This window comes from Scyliorhinus torazame, chromosome 1 (genome assembly GCF_047496885.1).
Source record: "Scyliorhinus torazame isolate Kashiwa2021f chromosome 1, sScyTor2.1, whole genome shotgun sequence".
In the NCBI taxonomy this organism is placed as follows: domain Eukaryota; kingdom Metazoa; phylum Chordata; class Chondrichthyes; order Carcharhiniformes; family Scyliorhinidae; genus Scyliorhinus; species Scyliorhinus torazame.
In genome coordinates this window covers 116535196-116555034 of record NC_092707.1, presented here as the reverse complement: position 1 = coordinate 116555034, position 19839 = coordinate 116535196, and the positions used below count along the sequence as shown (strand labels likewise).

At 52.5% G+C, this 19839-nt stretch overlaps 1 protein-coding gene across 1 annotated transcript in view; it reads right to left on the bottom strand.

The window, feature by feature from the left end:
• The window catches only part of LOC140411239 (uncharacterized), a 233364-nt gene that overhangs the window by 110675 nt on the left and 102850 nt on the right, over positions 1 to 19839 (bottom strand). The gene's annotated exons all lie outside the window — the stretch shown is intronic.

The following is a 19839-nucleotide window of genomic DNA, read 5'->3' as shown; positions in this document are numbered from 1 at the left end:
GAACCTGTGTTTTTCTTTTTAATAAATATTTGCTTTCAGTTTTCGATGAGACTGAAATCTCCTGAGGAAAGTGAAGGAGGTGTACCTTCACCCCAGATGCTGAATTGGGACAATCTGTTTGAACCTCTGTTGTCTTTCCCTCTCTCAGAGTTACTACCTGATGTCTGACGTTAACAAATTATATGTTTACTTTTCCGACTGTGCCCTCCATCAGCTTTTTTGTATCAAAATATTTCAACCAGTTCAAGTGGCTACGTCACTAATCACTACTTGTTTGTTCTTCCGCGACCTTGCTCTCAGTTTGTTTCTGTATCCAGGATACCACATACTTGGTCGAGTGTGTTGCTATAATGACATAATGAAATAGAGGCAATAAGCAGTGAGGAGGGCAATTCCTGGCGGCCAATATCCTATAAAATAGATCTGAGAGATTTAGGAACTGATTGAAAAATGAAATGCTTTGAGACTAGAAGAAATCTGATGAAAGAAAAATAAATACACTATCAAGTTTCAAGGCATTGCAAAATTGTTTACAACTGATGGATTACTTTCTCAAATTAAGTGTTACGATCCCAGATTATGTTATAGCTGGACGGGAAGGGCTCAGAATGGAACCCTGCCTCAAAAGATTGGAACTTTTATTTCTTTTATCATACATGGACGAACAGAGTCGCACGACTGGTGTTAGTTTCAACAACAGGAAAAAAACATTCATTAAACATGGAAAAATTGGATTATAATACAATACTCCTTTACTTCCCTTAATTTAACAAATTCACATAAATTTAAAGATTAACGCAGAGAACAAAGTGCATATGAAACTACAATGCTCTCACTGACACATAAAGTCCCCTTTTTAAGGCACACCGATTGGCTGTGGTCAAATACGCACTCCGCTCTGAAACCAAGTTAGTATCTGTGGATTTCTTCCTCAGAATCCCCCAAAGGTGATTGTCACATGAGAGTTTTTAAACTCCACTCCCAAAAACATGCTTTAAGACCTCCTTTCATTATCATGCTTTCCATTAGCAGGTTGCATTCTGAAATCCACACCCTTAATTCCAAAGGACTCTTTTGAATAGAGTTTCTGCTGCACCTCTACCAGTAAATCCACTCCAGGTTTTACACCAAACCCCTTTTAGGATTTCTTTGTCTTGACTGGTTTTACACACTTGAGGTCCAGCCACCTATTCCCATAGATATTACAATTCACGTTCCACAGGCTGTAGTAAAATCTCACAAAGCTGAAAATCACATCAGAGCTGAATTCTCTGGCCGTTCAATGGCGACAAGATTCTCTGGTCCCATGCCCATCCCCACCCTGTGGGATTCCTGGCGGCATGGGGTGGCTTCAATGGGAATTCCCATTGACAATTCTACCACAGAGAGCAGAGAATCCTACCGCCAGCAAATGGTGCTCCGCTTCCTGCTATGGAGAAACACATGGCTGGGAGGTCAGAGAACCCCACCCCAGATATCTTTCTAGCATCTCAGTCTTCTTCTCAGCTCTTTACTGAACAGTCTGCTGTTCACATAACCTTAACCTCGGATCAACTGGAAGGCTCTTCTCAGACCTCTAGTTTCCTTCACTAGCTGCTCTTTAGATAACCATTACTTCATTATATGGCTTTTCTTATAGCAAAGCCGAGAGTGATGTTCGCTCTCTAGCTTCCTAAAACCAGAGTTAATCTGGTGAACCTTCTCTGCACACCCTCTAGAGCAAGAATTTCCTTCCTCAAACTAGGAGACCAAAATTGCACACAATACTCAAGGTGGGGCCTCACCAAGGCCCTGTATAGCTGCAGCAAGACATCCCTACTCCTATACTCAAATCCTCTCGCTATGAAGGCTAGCGTGCCATTAGATTTCCTCACCACCTGCTGTACCTTTATGACAGCCAGACTAATTCCCGAGATAGCAGGACTGACGGGTTAAGAAAGACTGGATCGACTGGGCTTGCACTCACTGGAGTTTAGAAGAATGAGAGGGGATCTCATAAAACATATAAAATCCTGATGGAATGGACAGGCTAGATGTGGGAAGAATGTTCCCGATATTAGGAATATCCAGACTAGGGGTCACAGCCCAAGAATAAGGGGTAAAGCATTCAGGATTGAGATGAGTAAGAACTTCTTCTCTCAGAGAGTAGCGAACATGTGGAATTCTCTACCACAGAAAGCTGCTGGGACCAGTTTGTTGGATTTGGTCAAGAGAAGAGGGAGTTGGAAGTGCCCCTTGTGGCTAAAGGGATCAAAGGGTATGGAAAGAAAGCAGGAGTGGGAAACTGAATTTGGATGAACAGCCATGGTCATATTGAATGGTAGTGCAGGCTTGAAGGGCTGAATGGCCTGCTCCTGCACCTATGTTCTATGTTTCGATTAAAGACTTTTTCCTTTTCACAGAATCACAGAATAATAATGATACAGTGCAGAAGATTCCCTTCTGTTGTTAAGCAACTATGACCACGATTCAACGGCCTCACCGCACCTTAGTGTCGGAACGAGGCTGTTGAAATTCACGAGAGGCCTCCCTTTGTGACGCCTAAAACATCTTGCAAGATTAATGGAATCTCACCGGATGTCGCGATCTGGATCTCGCTCACACTGGGCGAGGTATGCATATTTAAATAAGCAATTAGGCTCATTTAACATGCATGTACCAGATTCTTCAGGGCCCAAGATTCAAGGGCCATGCCTGGGAGACCTCGCCAGTGTGCCATTTAGTACTGGTCCACACAAATGTGGGTCAGTCGTAATAGCACCTGTGGGATCTCCCAGGCCATTGGACACCCTTGGGTGGTTGGGCATTGGGCAAAGTGGCATCCTTTCATTCCCACTGGCACCTCGGCACTTTCGCACTGCCAGCCTGGCATCTTGGAACTGCCACTCAGGCACTGCCAGGCTGGCAGTGCCAAGGTGCCCGGATGCCAGGTTTGCACTGAAAAGGGTCGGGACCTGAGGGGGGCCATGCTCATGAAAGAGGGGGTTCTGAAGAGTGGGGAATGAAGGGAGAATATGAAGGGGTCTCATAAAGGTTGGGGGGGAGGTGAAAGGGGGTTCCTGAAAGGGGTGTGAAAAGGGAGGTGGGGGATCTGAAAAGGGGGGCCCTCGCTGACCTCATTATGGAGTGTCCTCACATGGGGGTGGAAGGTAATGCCCATGTATGCGGGGGGTGGCATTGTCCATCAGTGGGAGGTGTTGGGAGGACCTCAAGTGCACTTGGAGATTGGGGCATCCGTTCAAAAGGGCATCCTGATCTCTGAACAGCCAGTCTCATCAGTGAGTTCAGCTCCCCACTGCTCAAACAATTTCCAAATGTGGGCTAGACCAGGGAGAAACTCCCAAAGGCCCCAAAAAATGACTCGGGGTACGATCTACCGGCCACGTCCCATCGGAATCATTCCGCCTCATGAGATGTGGACGGAATTTACCGTTGTTTACGTCGGCGGGGTATTCCAGTCCCACAATGGCACATGGGTTTCCTGGCAACGAGGGGTGCAGTCAACGGGAAATCCCGTTGACAACAGCGGGACCAGAAAAACCTGCTGACAGGCTGCCTCCACAGCTGAAAAACTACGGCGGGTTGGTCGGTAAATCCCACCCCCCTAACCAGTTCTCGTGATCCGGGTTCCACCCACAATGAGCAGGACCCAGTCTTGCATGGTTAAATGAGTTTAAAAACCCACTTGGCCAACCAACATCTATCAGCCTCACTGAGGAGACCCTAGCCGAGTGCTGATCAGTACTGGTCCCTCCAAACGGGGACCAGGCGTACTGGCACATTGTCTCCCAGGTGATTGGAGGCCTCAGGTGTTCGGCCTCCGGCTGGTGCTACCCAGGCACCTTGGCACTGTCAGCATGGCACCCTAGAAGTGCCATCCTGGCACCCTGGGTGTGCCAGCAGGGTTCCAGACTTGCACTGCCTGGGTGCCCATGTGGCACTGCCAGACTGGTAGGGGCCTGCCAGGGTGCCAGACTGGCAGCGAAAAGGTGCCCAACTGGCATTTTGCCTGTATTGGGATCGGGCCCAGTTGTGCCCTGCCGGTGTGAGGTGGAGTACGGTGGCGGGCTCAATGACCCCCTTATGGGTGAGTTGGGGAGTTATGGAAGTCCAGGGGTTGAGAGATTGGGATGCCTCATGTGTTAGGCAGGTCGGTTCGGTGTGGACTGCACTTGATGCAGCGATGCGAGAAACAGACCTCTAACACTGTAGAAAATCAAACACGGTTTTATTGAACGATAGAACTAACATACATGTTCAACTGTGGGTCGACACTATACTGAACTGACTGGAGACCTTGTACTAGCCTGACCAGACTTACTAGCTACCGCATGGTGTTTGCACTGTGCTAGCTCGTGGACTCTGACTGTCTCAGTGGCTGGGTCCCGAGAGAGCGGGAAACCTAGTGCCCTCTGGCTTTATAGTGGTAGTGTCCTGTCTGGTGATTGGCTGCACTGTGTTGTGTGCTTACTGGTCATCCTGTGTGTCAATCACTGCCTGTCTGCACTTCATTTTATACATGCGTGGATATTATGACAAAATGCCATTTAAAAATGGGGTCCCAATCTCTTCCTGCACTGAGGAGCCCTGCTCACCAGAGATCCTCCGGCAGGAATTAATGTTGAGTGCGGCCTCAGGACTGCGTTCCCCGCTGGGGCACTATGAAAGAACAGAGCGGCGTTAGATAGCGGGGTCGTTCCCGGCAGTACAAATGCTGGGAACAACCCCACTAATCCCACCCAGAATGGACACTGTCTTTTTTGTTAGAGCATGCCCCAAATGTGGGTGAATATCGGTCAGGATCTCACCAAAAAGCTGGCGGGAAACAACCCGCAAAACCCGCCCAAAATGGCACTAGAAATGTTTTGGTTGAATCGAGCCCAATATTTACACTTCACGCCGTAGCTGCCTCTATCACAATAGAATCCCAGTGGGGACTGAAACCAATCCCCACACATACAAACATCTTTGTCCAGCATGGATCAAACTACTGGTCCCTTCCAGGGACAGAAACATTAGAGTCATATTCATAGAGAAACATTAAATCATTCCACCTAAAATTATACCTTATTTCTAATCTTTACCAATACAGATATAAAGAAGATCCCACAAACAAGAAATAGTCAGCTTTTGGTGTTGATAAATATGTAAATGGGTTTGTTACATACATATGGGGAGGCAGTGGTGTAGTGGTATAGTCACTGGATGAGTAATCCAGAGACCTAGAGTAAAGTTCCAGGTTCAAATCCCGTCACTGCAGATGGTGAAATTTGAATTAAATCAAAATCTGGAATTAAAAGTCTAATGATGACCATGAAACCATTGTCGTAAAAGCCCATCTGGTCCACTAATGTCCTTTCGGGAAGGAAATCTGCTATCTGGCCTATATGTGACTCCAGACACACAGCATGGTGGTTGACTTTTAACTGTCCCTCAAGGGCAGTTAGGGATGGGCAATAAATGCTACAACAGGAAACATGTCGGATTGCTGGCTTTTAATCCGCTGTCCCTGCCGTCAGCTCCCTCGCTCCGGCCTCATGTTTGAAGTGCAGCTGTGCACAGCCTTCTCAATGTGTGGGGATTGGTTTCAGTCCCCACTGGGATTCTATGTCCACTTAAAGACATGGATCCGAAAACCTAAGGAGGCAGCAGCCACCAAATTCAGTGACATCTCATATTACCTGCTGGACGCAATTGAGGCTGTCCACAATATCCTCTATCCCCGTACCGGGCACATGAGATCCAGCAAGGTGACCAATCCAGCTTTGGAAGCAGTGACGGTAGTGGTCAGTGCAAACACAGTTCAGAAGAGGTCAGCCACCCAGTGCCGGCAGAGGATGTCAGTATTAGTCAACTCACTCTCAACTCACACACTGACTAATCCATCACACGCTCACATTGATCTCACTCACTGACAGCTCAAGGCACATCACCATTCACTCTCACGCACACACCCCCACATCTCCATTTGGCCTCATTTCCTCTGGAGATCGCGTCCTCATCCCATCCATGGCACCAGTCACCACCCATACATGCCAAGCTCTTCATCGTCTGCCCTGGTATGTGCTTTGTTCACACTCGCTCTGTCTTTATGCAGGGGACAAGCTCGCACCCAATCACAGGGAGAGGTCCCAGACCGGAGGTGAAGTACCGGAAATCAAGGTCCTCTCTCAGTTTGAAAACCAACCATAGAGCTAGCCGGAGAGGAAATTGACCGTGCCTCCGTCGATGGTGGGGTAGGTGCTGCAAATCCAAGTGAGGATCCCGCCCCAGCTCATCCCTCAGACAACCACACTGTGAGTGCATTTTCCTGTTCTACAGTCACTTATCGTGTACTACTTACCTCTCCTTTCTTTCATCGGCACCTCTGGAAAGCTCCTGAGGACATCCACAAACTGGACCCTCTGCTCCACCCCCGATGACACCTCGGATCAGGAACCAGGGGATCCCACAGCAGAAGACGAATCACAGTGATAGGATGGCAGCTGCCATGGTGACCTTGATCCATGGCATTGTTCCTGCAGCGGTGTAGGAGCTGCTCTCCATCGCAGTAACCTTTGATGGCATTCATCATTGGCCATGCGAGAGGGGATGTGGTACCTAGGGAGCTTGGGGCACCCATAGGGAGGGGAACCAGCAGCTGGACACCCCAGGGTCATTCACCCAGGTGACTCCGGGACTTCCTGGTGGATCCATCACCTCCAGCTCCACAGGCCTAGGAGGGTGCACCTGCCACACAGTCAGATCCCTAAGGCAGGCTAGGGTCTTCCAGCTCTCAGCCCACCAGAGGACACCCGCCAAGGTCATCATAGTCAACAGGGTGTAGCAGTCAGCAGGCTGCCTCCACCTCCACATTGGGTGTCGGGAAAGAACCAAGACATGGCGGTAGGGTTAGGAAAATTACAAAGATTCAGGAGCACAGCGGGGACTTGGGTGTTCACAATGTGTATATCGTGTACATAAATATAATTAGAATCGCACCCATTTCACATCTCCTTGTGTTTGCCCCCTTTCATCATGAACTGTGTTGCTGTCAATCAGGTTTGACACCATGGTCCCCTCCCCCACTTATCAGGGATGTCACCACCATGGCTCTCTAGTCTATGTCGTGTGTTTCTCTATCACCACAGTGTGTGGCCCTTTCCTGATCATTCTCAACATCAGTGATTTCTCAATCTAAATGTTGAATTTGTTTGTGCAACAAACCTCATTCACAGGATTTGCAGGATCATGTCCTGTTTATTCTCGGCTGTGTGATTGAGACAGAAATGTTCTATCTTGTCCGTGAAAGGTGAGGGTGTCGTGTACAAGGAGCGATGTGTTTACACAGGGAGAAGGGTCACATAAGGTGCAGCTCCACATGCTCTGTCTCTCGGTGGGGTTTTCAGGCTGTGAGCTAATACTCAGAGCTCGTGTGCACTGCTGTCAGCCAACCGCTTTTCACTTTCAGAGTATACATCTGCTAAGCTCACCAATAAATGGGGCACTTTGCCAACTCAAGGTGATGAAGCTCTGACGCATTATTATCCTGCCACTCAAACGTCCAACTTGAGCGTCTGTCACCCGGTAGCTGTGTCTGTTGTGGGGACAAGGCTCTCGTCACAAACTCAGGATGCAGCGATGTGCATCCCTTCAACTGAGCTCTCGCTGAGGTTATTGATACTAATTCCAAATGGTGATGTCTGGCAGCAATAGAGGCTTTGAGCAAGCTCTGGAAGTGCACACCATTACTTTAGACAATGTTGAGGGAATCAATGGGATAGGAGTGAGAATGTCCTGAAGTTGAAGTGTGCTCTTTATTAGCAGTAACCGTGCCCGTGAGGGCTTCAGGGTGCCTGAGCATTTTGGACTTTACAAGAGCCAGGGTTGGCCATGAGGGCACAATGTCTGTGTTAAAGAGGAGGCATTTTAATATCTGATAGGCAAGTGTTTGGCGTTGTCATGCTCTGCTGGTCCATATCCATACTAATCTGCGGATCCCTAATTGAGAGTGCCGGATATCAGTGATTTGGAAGAATGCAGCACAGATGACTGAGTCATCTCGAACTGGATTCACAACAGCGGAACGTCATCGGTTGCCTTGAATCAAATGTGAATTATCTGATTCACCATCGATGTTACATCGATCTGACCCAGTGACAGTGAAGGAACAACGATATGTTTCCAAATCAGGATGGTGAGTGACTTGGAGGGAAATCTCCAGGTGGTGGGGTTCCCAGGTATTTTCTGCTCCTGTCCTTTTAGATGGCAGTGGTCGTGGGTTTGGAAGGTGCTGCCTCAGGAACCTTGGTGAGTTACTGCAATGCATTTTATAGGCGGTACGCACGGCTGCCATTGTGCGGGTAGTGTAGGGAGTGCATGTTTGTGGAACGGGTGCCAATCAAGCGGGGTTGTTTTGTCCTGGATGGTGTTGAGTGTTGTTGGAGCTACACTCATCCAGGCAAGCAGAGAGTGTTCCATTACACTCCCGACTTCTACCTTGTAGGTGATGGACAGGCTTTGGGGAATTAGGAGGTGGGTTAGTCACCGCAGGATTCCTAGCCTCTGACCTGCTCTTGTTACCACAGTATTTATAATGGCTATTCCAATTTAGTTTCTGGTCGATGGTAACCACCAAGATTTTGATAGTGGAGGAGTCAGCGGATGGTAATGCCATTGAATGTCAAGGGGCGATGGTTTGTTTTATGAAGTCACGGAGAGTTCACACAAGTTGTATCAAAGAAACGTAGATTTATTTACAAGGCTATAATACACAGCTCGGACTTGACGGTCAGTGCCGAACTGGCCAACTTTACACAAATATAGATTGAGTTTCCGCCATTCCCTTAATGAGGGAGCTCATACTCTGGAAGGGACACAGGGAAGACAATTATTATCACCCCGTAAGTTCTGTGCGGTGGGGTATGACTGGTGGATTCTCTCTTATTGGAGAGGAATCACGAATGGTGTTGAACATTATACAATTATCAGTGAACATCCCCACTTCTGACCTTATGATGGAAGGAAGGTCATTGATGAAGACGGCTGAGCCTAGGACAATACCCTGACGTACTGCTGCAGTGATGTCCCAGGACTGAGATGACTGACCGCCAACAACCACAGCCATCTTCCTTTGTGCCAGGTATGACTCCAACCTGTGGAGAGTTTTCCCCCTGATTCCCATTGACTCTAGTTTTGATAGGGCTGCTTGATGCCACACTCGGTCAAATGCTGCCTTGATGACAAGGGCAGTCAGTCTCATCTCACCTCTGGAGTTCAGCTCCTTTGTCCATGTTTGAACCAAGGTTCGAATGAGGTCAGGAGCTGAGTGACCCTGGCGGAACCCAAACTGAGCATCAGTGAGCAGGTTATTGCTGAGTTCCGCTAGGGTCACTCAGTCTGGGCCCTCTCCTGCCGATTGTGGGAGAGCTTTTCCTGCGGAGACACAAAGAGGGCATTGTTAGCCACACATGTGGTTCACAGTTGTGGTGGGGGGAGGGGGGAGGTGGGTGAAGGGAGGGTTTGAATGGGGTGTTTGAAGGGGTGGGTGGAGGGAGGGTTGAGGGGAAGGCGGGTGGAGGGAGGGTTGGGTGTCACTTGGAGGGTTGGGGGGTGGATGATCCCTTGGAGGGGTGGGGAGTGTTGGTGTCTGCTCACTCGTGCTGCCCGATGTAGGTCTTGACCTTCTTCTGGCACTGAAGGCCAGTCCTCCTGGTCACACTGCGAGCTGACAGCTGTCACCACCTCATCCCAGGAGCACCGGCAGCCTTGTGGCTCACCATCCGGGATCCCAGGGGGAACAGAACATTCCTCCTGGCCTCCACTGTGTCTAACAGCCCCCCCAGGTCAGCATCCCTGAATCTTGGGGCTGGTCTCCTGGGCGCCATTGTTGTGAGCTGGCTGGGGTTGGCTGAGCAAGTGCAGCTTAAGCTGCTCAATCTTGTTAGGAGGGGCCTGACAAGCGCGATCACAGCGAATGAGCTGCCGAGCCATCATTTGCGGCGAGAAGCCCGTGAGGCTTCGTTAAGTGGACCAATTAATGGAGAATTGCATTTCCTGCCTCGTTGGGCCAAGCGCCATGAAGCTTGTGGCAATTCCCGCTTGCTACCACACTTCGAAATTTTTCCGGAGAATCGCACCCATTATTTCTGTCCCATTTCCCTGGTTATCTGGACTGTAACTGTTTCTTTGGGATGCCAGCCTCTTTGCAGCTTCCATCCTGTCCAGTCTTTCTTCTGGCAGAGTTGAGAGATGTTCACTCTGGTATCCTTCTTCAAAGCTAGAAGAAAACGTGAAAGCTTTTCTACCTTACAAGGCCCTCAGTTGCTAAGAATCCACTGCATGTTTATTTACTCCTCACAATGTAAACTTCTCTATGCACAATAGAGTCACAGTTGGAACTTAACCTTCACACATACAAAACTATTGGGCGAAATTCTCCCCCAACGGCGCGATGTCCGCCGACTGGCGCCCAAAACGGCACCAATCAGACGGGCATCGCGCCGCCCCAAAGGTGCGGAATGCTCCGCATCTTTGGGGGCCGAGCCCCAACATTGAGGGGCTAGGCCGGCGCCGGAGGGATTTCCGCCCCGCCAGCTGGCGGAAACGGCGTTTGTTGCCCCGCCAGCTGGTGCGGAAATGACATCCCCGGGCGGCGCATGCGCGGGAGTGTCAGCGGCCGCTGACAGTTTCCCGCGCATGCGCAGTGGGGAGAGTCTCTTCCGCCTCCGCCATGATGGAGGCCGTTGCGGAGGCGGAAGGGAAAGAGTGCCCCCACGGCACAGGCCCGCCCGCGGATCGGTGGGCCCCGATCGCGGGCCAGGCCACCGTGGGGGCACCCCCCGGGGCCAGATCCCCCCGCGCCCCCCCCAGGACCCCGGAGCCTGCACACGCCGCCATGTCCCGCCGGTAAATAGCTACTTTGATTTACGCCGGCGGGACAGGCAATTTCTGGGCGGGACTTCGGCCCAGCCGGGCCGGAGAATTGAGCGGGGGGGCCCGCCAACCGGCGCGGCCCAATTCCCGCCCCCGCCCAATCTCCGGTACCGGAGACTTCGGCAACCAGCGGGGGCGGGATTCACGGCGGCCAATGGCCATTCTCCGACCCGCTGGGGGGGTCGGAGAATGACGCCCATTGTCTGGCATAAAACTAACTATAGGTTTCACCTTTCCTTGCACCATTAAATTAAACTCACTTAAAACTATATCTTACGCGCGATACTCCGAGTCCGCGCCGGTTGGGATAATCACCGGCTGCGCCATTATATCGCACGACGCCCGTCCGATGCTGTCCCGCCATTCTCCCAACCGGCGATTCCGGCCCCAGCCGGAGACTCGCCCGAGACACTCACAATGGCGATTCTCCGGTACCCCCGCTATTCTCTGGCCCGGATGGGCCGACCGTCGCTCCGACACGACAGGTTCCCGCTGGCGCCGTCCACACCTGGCCGCTGCCGGCGGGAACTGTGCGGGAACGCTGGGGGGGCGGCCTGTGGGTGGGGGGGGGGGGTTCCTTCACCGGGGTGGGCCTCCGATGGGGTCTGGCCCATGATCGGGGCCCACTGATCGGCGGGCCAACCTCTCTAAAGGAAGACCTTCTTTCCTCCGCCGCCCCGCAAGATCCATCCGCCATCTTCTTGCAGAGCGGCCTCGGGGAGGACGGCAACCGCTCATGCGCGGGTGACTTCATTTACGCGACGTCGGCCGCGTCATTTACGCAGCGCCGCTTTTTACGCGGTGCCAAGGCCCAGCGCGCGTAAAATACGCGACCCCGCTCCTAACCCCCCGGGGGCAGGAAAATAGGGGGCTGGGAGCGGGCTCCGACGCCGGAGTGAAACACTCCGGTATTCACTCCGGCGTCGGGACTTTGTCTCCCATTGGGAGAATCACGCCCCTAGGGCGGGATTCTCCGCAATCGGCGCGATGTCCGCCGACCGGCGCCAAAAACGGGGCAAATCAGTCCGGCATTGCGCCACCCCAAAGGTGTGGAATTTTCCGCATCTTGAGGGGCCGAGCCCTCACCTCGAGGAGCTAGGCCCGCGCCTAGGTATCACAGGGCAGTTCAACATCACAGACAGTGGCTCTCAGGTAAATGTGAAACGTGGAAAATGATTGGGAGTAACAACAATTGGGAAAGAAGCGTGAGGTTCGGGGAGACTGAGACATGGGGGCTGAGATGGCATTCATGAGGGAAAGATAGACGTTGCAGTGAAGATTGGTGAAATGCAGCATTAATTATCTTTTACAAACTTACCCTTTGCGTTTAGTCTGGGGCAGTTGCTGAAAGGACTGCCAGTTAAGCTGCATGTAGACTTAGTTTTCTAGCTCAGCCCATGTTCAAGGCAACCCAATATTACACAGGAGTTTTCAAACCTTTGTGTCCACAGCAATATGGCAGGCAACACACTTTTGGCTCGGAATGAGCATATTCTACTGTAATAACCCAGCAATGCCTAGAATTAGGCCCGATTGAAATTGGGTATTTTAATTCAAACAATTTGCCCGGTTAAATTGGATATCCTAAATTAAAGAATTGGGCATTTTAAAACCATACTGCAGTCAAACCTCAGGCAGGCTGTTGGAATTCAGACTTGACCAAAATCAAATTCACAACCAACACGATACACACCAACAACCAACAAGATAATCTAATCCACACCTCCACCATACCCAGCACCTCTCCCATCACCCATGGCACTTTCCCATGTAATCACAGAAGGTGTAAAACTTGCCGCTTTTACCTCTTCCATGCTTAACATCCCAGGCCCAAAACACAGATCCCAGTGTCATGATATCCACATCAGCATATCATGGTGCAATCACACACACACTGATGGACAGGCAGTTGGACCAACCAGCACACACATAACATCGCAGCCAATCACCAGTGAGAGCACACACACTATAAAACAGGGAACACCACAGTTCCTGCTCATTCTACCAGGAGATAGCTCAGAGCACAGAGCTCACAGCGTGCCACTCAGATATAGACCACATGCTGAGTGCCTCACTAAGATAGTGATAGGGCTGGGTCCACAGGTTAGCTGGTGAAGCACGTACCCAAGCCAGCAGTTAATAGTTGTCATTGTTTTTGTTTTTTTAAAATATGTTTATTAAGAATTTTTCAACAAAATTTTCAACCATACAAACAAAAACCGCCCCCCCCCCATTACAGAAAAAAAAAAGAAAGAAAGCTCGCATAGCAAGACATGAACATGGCAAGTCAATAAGATACAGAACTTTGTACATTGGATTCCTCCCGTACATGTCAGCTCTCTGGATCATTCATGTGTTTTCTTGCTCAAATGCCCCCCAGAAAAAAAAACCTTCCCCTCCCCCCCTCCCCCCCCCCCCACGAACGATGTCTCCCCTCCCTCCCCCCTCCCCCCCTGGGTTGCTGTTGCTGTTGTCCGACCTTCATCTAACGCTCCGCGAGATAGTCTAGGAACGGTTGCCACCGCCTGTAGAACCCCTGCGCAGACCCTCTCAAGGCAAACTTTATACTCTCCAACTTGATAAACCCTGCCATATCATTTATCCAGGCCTCCACGCTGGGGGGCTTCGCCTCTTTCCACATTAACAAGATCCTTCGCCGGGCTACTAGGGACGCAAAGGCCAGTATGCCGGCCTCTTTCGCCTCCTGCACTCCCGGCTCGTCCACTACTCCACCTACTCAGCCTCGCCCCCGTCATATGCGCTCTATGAACCACCTTAAATTGTATCAGGCTAAGCCTGGCACACGAGGAAGAGGAATTAACCCTACTTAGGGCATCAGCCCATAGCCCCTCCACATTCTCCTCCCCCAGCTCCTCTTCCCATTTACCCTTCAGCTCCTCTACCAAAGCCTCCCCCTCTTCTTTCATCTCCTGGTATATCGCCGACACCTTGCCCTCTCCGACCCATACGCCCGAAATAACCCTGTCTTGAATCCCCTGTGCCGGGAGCAGCAGGAATTCCCTCACCTGCACCTCACAAACGCCCTCACTTGCATGTACCTGAAGGCATTTCCCAGGGGTAGTCCAAATTTCTCCTCCAGCGCCCCCAAGCTCGCAAACGTCCCATCGATGAACAGGTCCCCCATTCTTCTAATCCCTGCCCGATGCCAGCTCTGAAATCCCCCATCCATCCTTCCTGGGACAAACCGATGGTTATCTCTGATCGGGGACCACCCCGAGGCTCCCATCGCACCCCTGTGCCGTCTCCACTGCCCCCAGATCTTTAGCGTTGCTGCCACCACCGGACGTTGTCGGCGAGAGCGGCAGCGGGGCCGTCACCAGCGCCCCCAGGTTCGTTCCTTTGCAGGACGCCATCTCCAACCTCTTCCACGCCGCCCCCTCTCCCTCCATCACCCACTTCCGGATCATCGCCACGTTGGCTGCCCAGTAGTAGCCACCCAAGTTCGGCAACCCCAACCCTCCTCTATGTCTGCTACGCTCTAGGAACCCCCTTCTTACCCTCGGGGTCTTGCTCGCCCACACAAATCCCATAATGCTCCTGCTTACCCTCTTAAAGAAGGCCTTCGTAATCACAATTGGGAGGCATTGGAAAACAAAAAGAAACCTCGGGAGGACCACCATTTTAAACGACTGTACACTGCCCGCCAGCGAGAGTGGCAACATGGCCCACCTGTTAAAATCCTCCTCTATCTATTCCACCAGCCGCGTCAGATTAAGTTTGTGCAGTGCCCCCCAGCTCCTAGCTACCTGAATCCCCAAGTATCGAAAGCTCCTTTCCGCCCTCCTCAACGGTAAGTCGTCTATCCCTCTTCCCTGATCCCCCGGATGCACCACAAAGAGCTCACTCTTTCCCACATTGAGCTTATAGCCCGAAAAGTCTCCAAACTCCCTTAGGAACTGCATGACCTCAACCATCCCCTCCACTGGATCTGTCACATACAGCAACAGGTCGTCTGCTTACAGCGACACTTGATGTTCCTCTCCTCCTCGAACCACCCCCTTCCATTTCCCCGACTCCCTTAACGCCATGGCCAAAGGTTCGATTGCTAATGCAAACAGCAGAGGAGACAGGGGGCACCCCTGCCTCGTCCCTCGACACAGCCGGAAATACTCCGACCTCCGCCGGTTCGTGACCACACTCGCCACCGGGGCTCTATACAGGAGCTTAACCCAACTAATAAACCCTCCCCTGAACCCAAACCTCCTCAACACTTCCCAGAGATACTCCCACTCTACTCGGTCAAAGGCCTTCTCCGCGTCCATGGCTGCCACTATCTCCGCCTCTCCCCCCACCGATGGCATCATTATCACATTTAGGAGCCTTCGCACATTAGTATTTAACTGCCTACCCTTTACGAATCCCGTCTGGTCCTCGTGAATCACCCCCGGGACACAGTCCTCAATCCTCGTAGCCAACATTTTTGCCAGCAACTTAGCATCTACGTTGAGGAGCGAGATCGGTCTATACGACCCACATTGCAGTGGGTCCTTATCCCGCTTCAAGATCAAAGAGATCGTCGCCTCCGACATTGTCGGGGGCAGGGTCCCCCCTCCCTTGCTTCATTGAAGGTCCTTACCAGCAACGGGGCTAACAGGTCTACATACTTCCTATAAAACTCCACCGGGAACCCATCCGGCCCCGGGGCCTTCCCTGCCTGCATGCTCCCCAGTCCTTTAACCAGCTCCTCCACCCCAATTGGCGCCCCAAGCCAGCCACCTCCTGCTCCTCCACCCTCGGGAACTCAGTTGGTCCAAGAATCGTCGCATCCTCTCTTTTCCCCCTGGGGGCTGGGACCTATACAGCTCCTCGTAAAAGGCCTTGAATGCCGCATTCACTTTCCCGCACTCCGCACCGTAGTTCCCCTGCCATCCTTGACTCCACCTATTTCCCTCGCTGCCATCCTCTTACGGAGCTGATGTGCCAGCATCCGACTCGCCTTCTCCCCATATTCATATATCGGCCCCTGTGCCTTCCTCCACTGTGCCTCTGCCTTCCCTGTGGTCAACAGGTCAAACTCCGTCTGGAGACTTTGTCTCTCCCTGAGTAGTCCCTCATCAGGAGCTTCTGCATATCTCCTGTCCACCCTTAAAATCTCCCCCACTAACCTCTCCCTTTCCCTGCCCTCTCTCTTCACCCTATGAGCCCTGATGGAGATTAACTCTCCCCTGACCACCGCCTTCAGCGCCTCCCATACTGCTCCCACCTGCACCTCCCCGTTGTCGTTGGCCTCCAGATACCTTTCGATGCACCCCCGCACCCTCCCACACACTTCCTCGTCTGCCAGCAGCCCCACATCCAACCGCCACAACGGGCGTTGGTCCCTCTCCTCCCCCAGCTCTAGCTCCACCCAATGCGGGGCACGGTCTGAAATGGCTATGGCCGAATACTCCGTTCCCTCCACTTTCGGGATCAATGCCCTGCCCTGAACAAAAAAATCTATCCGGGAGTAGGCCTTATGTACGTGGGAGAAAAAAGAAAATTCTCTGGCCAAAGGCCTGGCAAATCTCCACAGATCTACTCCCCCCATCTGATCCATAAACCCCCTAAGCGCCTTGGCCGCAGCCGGCCACTTCCCCATCCTAGATCTGGAATGATCTAATGCTGGGTCCAGCACCGTGTTAAAATCCCCACCCATTATCAAACTCCCTCCCTCCAAGTCAGGAATACGCCCCAACATCAGTTTCATGAATCCAGCATCGTCCCAGTTCGGGGCGTATACATTCACCAGTACCACCTCCGTCCCCTGCAACCTACCGCTCACCATCACGTATCGGCCTCCATTGTCCGCTACTATGTTATTGGCCTCAAACGACACCCGCTTCCCCACCAGTATTGCCACCCCTCTATTCTTCGCATCCAGCCCCGAATGGAACACCTGTCCTACCCATCCCTTCCTTAACCTGACCTGATCTGCCACCTTCAGATGTGTCTCCTGAAGCATGACCACGTCTGCCTTCAGTCCCTTTAGGTGCGCGAACACTCGGGCCCTCTTAACTGGCCCTTTAGGCCTCTCACATTCCACGTGATCAGCCGGATTAGGGAGCCCCGCCCCGACCACCTCTTCCATTTTCAGTTCCCCCTCGGACAGTGCAGCAGCAACCCTAATGTCCCCCCCTCTCCCCCCCTTCCCTCCCCCCCTCCCCGCTAGATCCGCATCTAGCACTTTTGCTCCCCCCATATTACTTCCGTGAGTCAGCTGACTTCTGCTGACCCCGGCTTCCCCCGCCTTCCCGTTGATCTCCCCGTGTGGGAGTCTCTCCTCCTCCTTACCTTCCTCCATCCCCCCCCCCCCTTTAGCGCGGGAAAAAGCCCACGCTTTCCTGAGCCAGCCCCGCCCCCTGTGGCGCAGCTCCTGTTGCGGCCATTATCCCAGTTCCCTCATCCCCGAGTCTCGCCTCCCTCCAGCACCGACGCCCACATTCCCCATCATCTCGTCTACAGAAAAGAAAAAAAGGAATTTTAACCAGAACTCTACCCACATCCCCATCCATCATCCCACCCATGAAGTATTCTTTACCCCTATTTACAACCCCGTATACAACCAACATCTCCCCCCACAACCACATCCCCTCAGTTCGAGTCCAATTTTTCCGTTTGAATAAAGGTTCAAGCCTCTTCTGGCGTTTCAAAATAATGGTGTCGGTCCTGATAAGTGACCACAGTCGCGCAGGCTGCAGCATGCTGAACTTGACTCTTTTTTTGTGCAGCACTGCCTTGGCCCGGTTGAAGCCAGCTCTCCTCTGTGCCACCTCCGCGCTCCAATCCTGGTAAACTCGGTTCACCGCATTCACCCATCTACTGCTCCGCACCTTCTTGGCCCATCTCAGAACACTTTCTTTGTCCGCAAAGCGATGGAACCTTGCCACTATCGCCCTTGGTGGCTCATCAGCCTTGGGTCTCTTCGCCAGGACCCGGTGGGCCCCTTCCAGCTCCAGGGGGCTCGGAGAGGCCTCCGCACCCATCAGCGAATGGAGTATCGTACTCACATACGCCACAGCATCAGCTCCCTCCACTCCTTCGGGGAGACCCAGAATCCGGAGATTCTTCCTCCTTGACCTGTTCTCTCCATTTTTACCGCCAGGCCCAGGATCTCGTCCTCGTTCTCATTCGTTTTATCTCTCACCTCGCGAAGCTCCACTGCCTGGGCCTTCTGGGTCTCCTACAGCCTCTCAATCGCCAACAGCATTGGCGCCAGCACCTCCTTTTTAAGCTCCTCCACACAGCGCTTAAGGTACTCCTGCTGGTCCGGCCCCCATGCTGCTCGATCTCCGCCATCTTGCTTTTCCCCCCTCGTTTTTGTTACTGCTCCAGAGCCTCTTTTTCCGCCGCTCCACCGCTAATCTCGGCCATACAACGTAAAGGGGGACCTTACTTCACCTTCCCACACGGGATTAAATCAAACAAGTTCCGTTGGGGCTCCTCTGGAGAGCCCAAAAGTCCGTTATCGCGGGAGCTGCCGAAATATGCAGCTTAGCTCCACATCGCCGCAACAAGTCCAATAGTTGTCATTGTTAAGACAATAAAACAGAGTTGTACCATCTACAGCCGTGTTGGATCATTTGTGCATCGGAACACCCAACACGACATGATACCAGTAGTGGAAGCTAACCAGCGACTGTGAGACCTACCTACACACTTTCAGAAATCCACCATCCTGCTCCATGGAAAACATCAGCCCGCCTCAGCCGCTCCGAATCACTGGAAATTTTGGCGTAAACTGGAAGCTGTTTAAACAGCGCTTCCAGCTCTTCCTAGAAGCCACAGAGAGAATGTATCGGACACCAGGAAGATCGCCCTCCTTCTCTCCACGGCGGGGCAACACGCCATCCACATCTATAACTCGTTGGCATTCGCGGAGGGCGAGGACAAGCCAAAATATAAGACGGTGCTTCTGAAGTTCGAGGAACACTTCAGCGTGGAAGTCAATGAGAGCTTCGAGAGGTACCTCTTCCAGCAGCGTCTGCAGGGTAAGGATGAGCCTTTCCAATCTTACTTGACCCACCTCCGTATCCTCGCGCAGTCCTGCGGCTATAAGACCACCTCCGACTCCATGATACGGGATCAGATAATTTTTGAGGTCATCTCGGACACCCCACGCCAGCAGCTCCTAAAAATAAAGCACCTCACCCTAACGACTGCCATCGAGACCTGCGTCCTCCATGAGAACGCGACCAGCCGGTACTCCCAAATCCAGGCGGCCGAAACGGCACGGCACGGGTCCTACGGGGCGGAGCGGGTCCAGTCGATTGAGTTCCTCCCGGCCCCCGGCCCGGACGAGGGCGGCCATTTCGCGCGCTTTCCGAGGCCTCCCACGCTTGTACGCGCCAAAAGAGGGATGCAGAAGGATGTGATACGCAAGCGCGCTCTACGCAGGACCACACCGCGCATGCGCGGTGGCACAACGAACGCCATGACGTCACGACGTGCGGCAACTGTGGCTCTGCACATTTAAAGCGCCAATGTCTGGCCAAAGCGCGACAATGCCTCCGCTGTGGCAGGATGGGCCACTACGCTGCCTGCTGTCGAGCAGCTCAACCTGCCGGATGTGCGGCCGGATGCCGACAAAGTGACAGCCATCGCAGCCATGCAGCAGCCGTCAGACAAGAAGGCAGTGCTGCGCTTTCTCGGGGTGGTCAACTTCCTGGGGAAGTTCATTCCTACCCTTGCTTCGCACACGACTGCTCTTCGCCACCTGGTCAAAAAGACAACGGAATTCCAGTGGCTGTCCGCACACCAGAGTGAATGGGAGGAGCTCAAGGTCAAGCTCACCACCGCCCCGGTACTGGCCTTTTTCGATACCACACGGGAAACAAAGATCTCAACTGACGCCAGCCAGTCCGGCATTGGGGCGGTACTCCTGCAACGGGACGACACCGCATCATGGGCCCCGGTCGCCTATGCGTC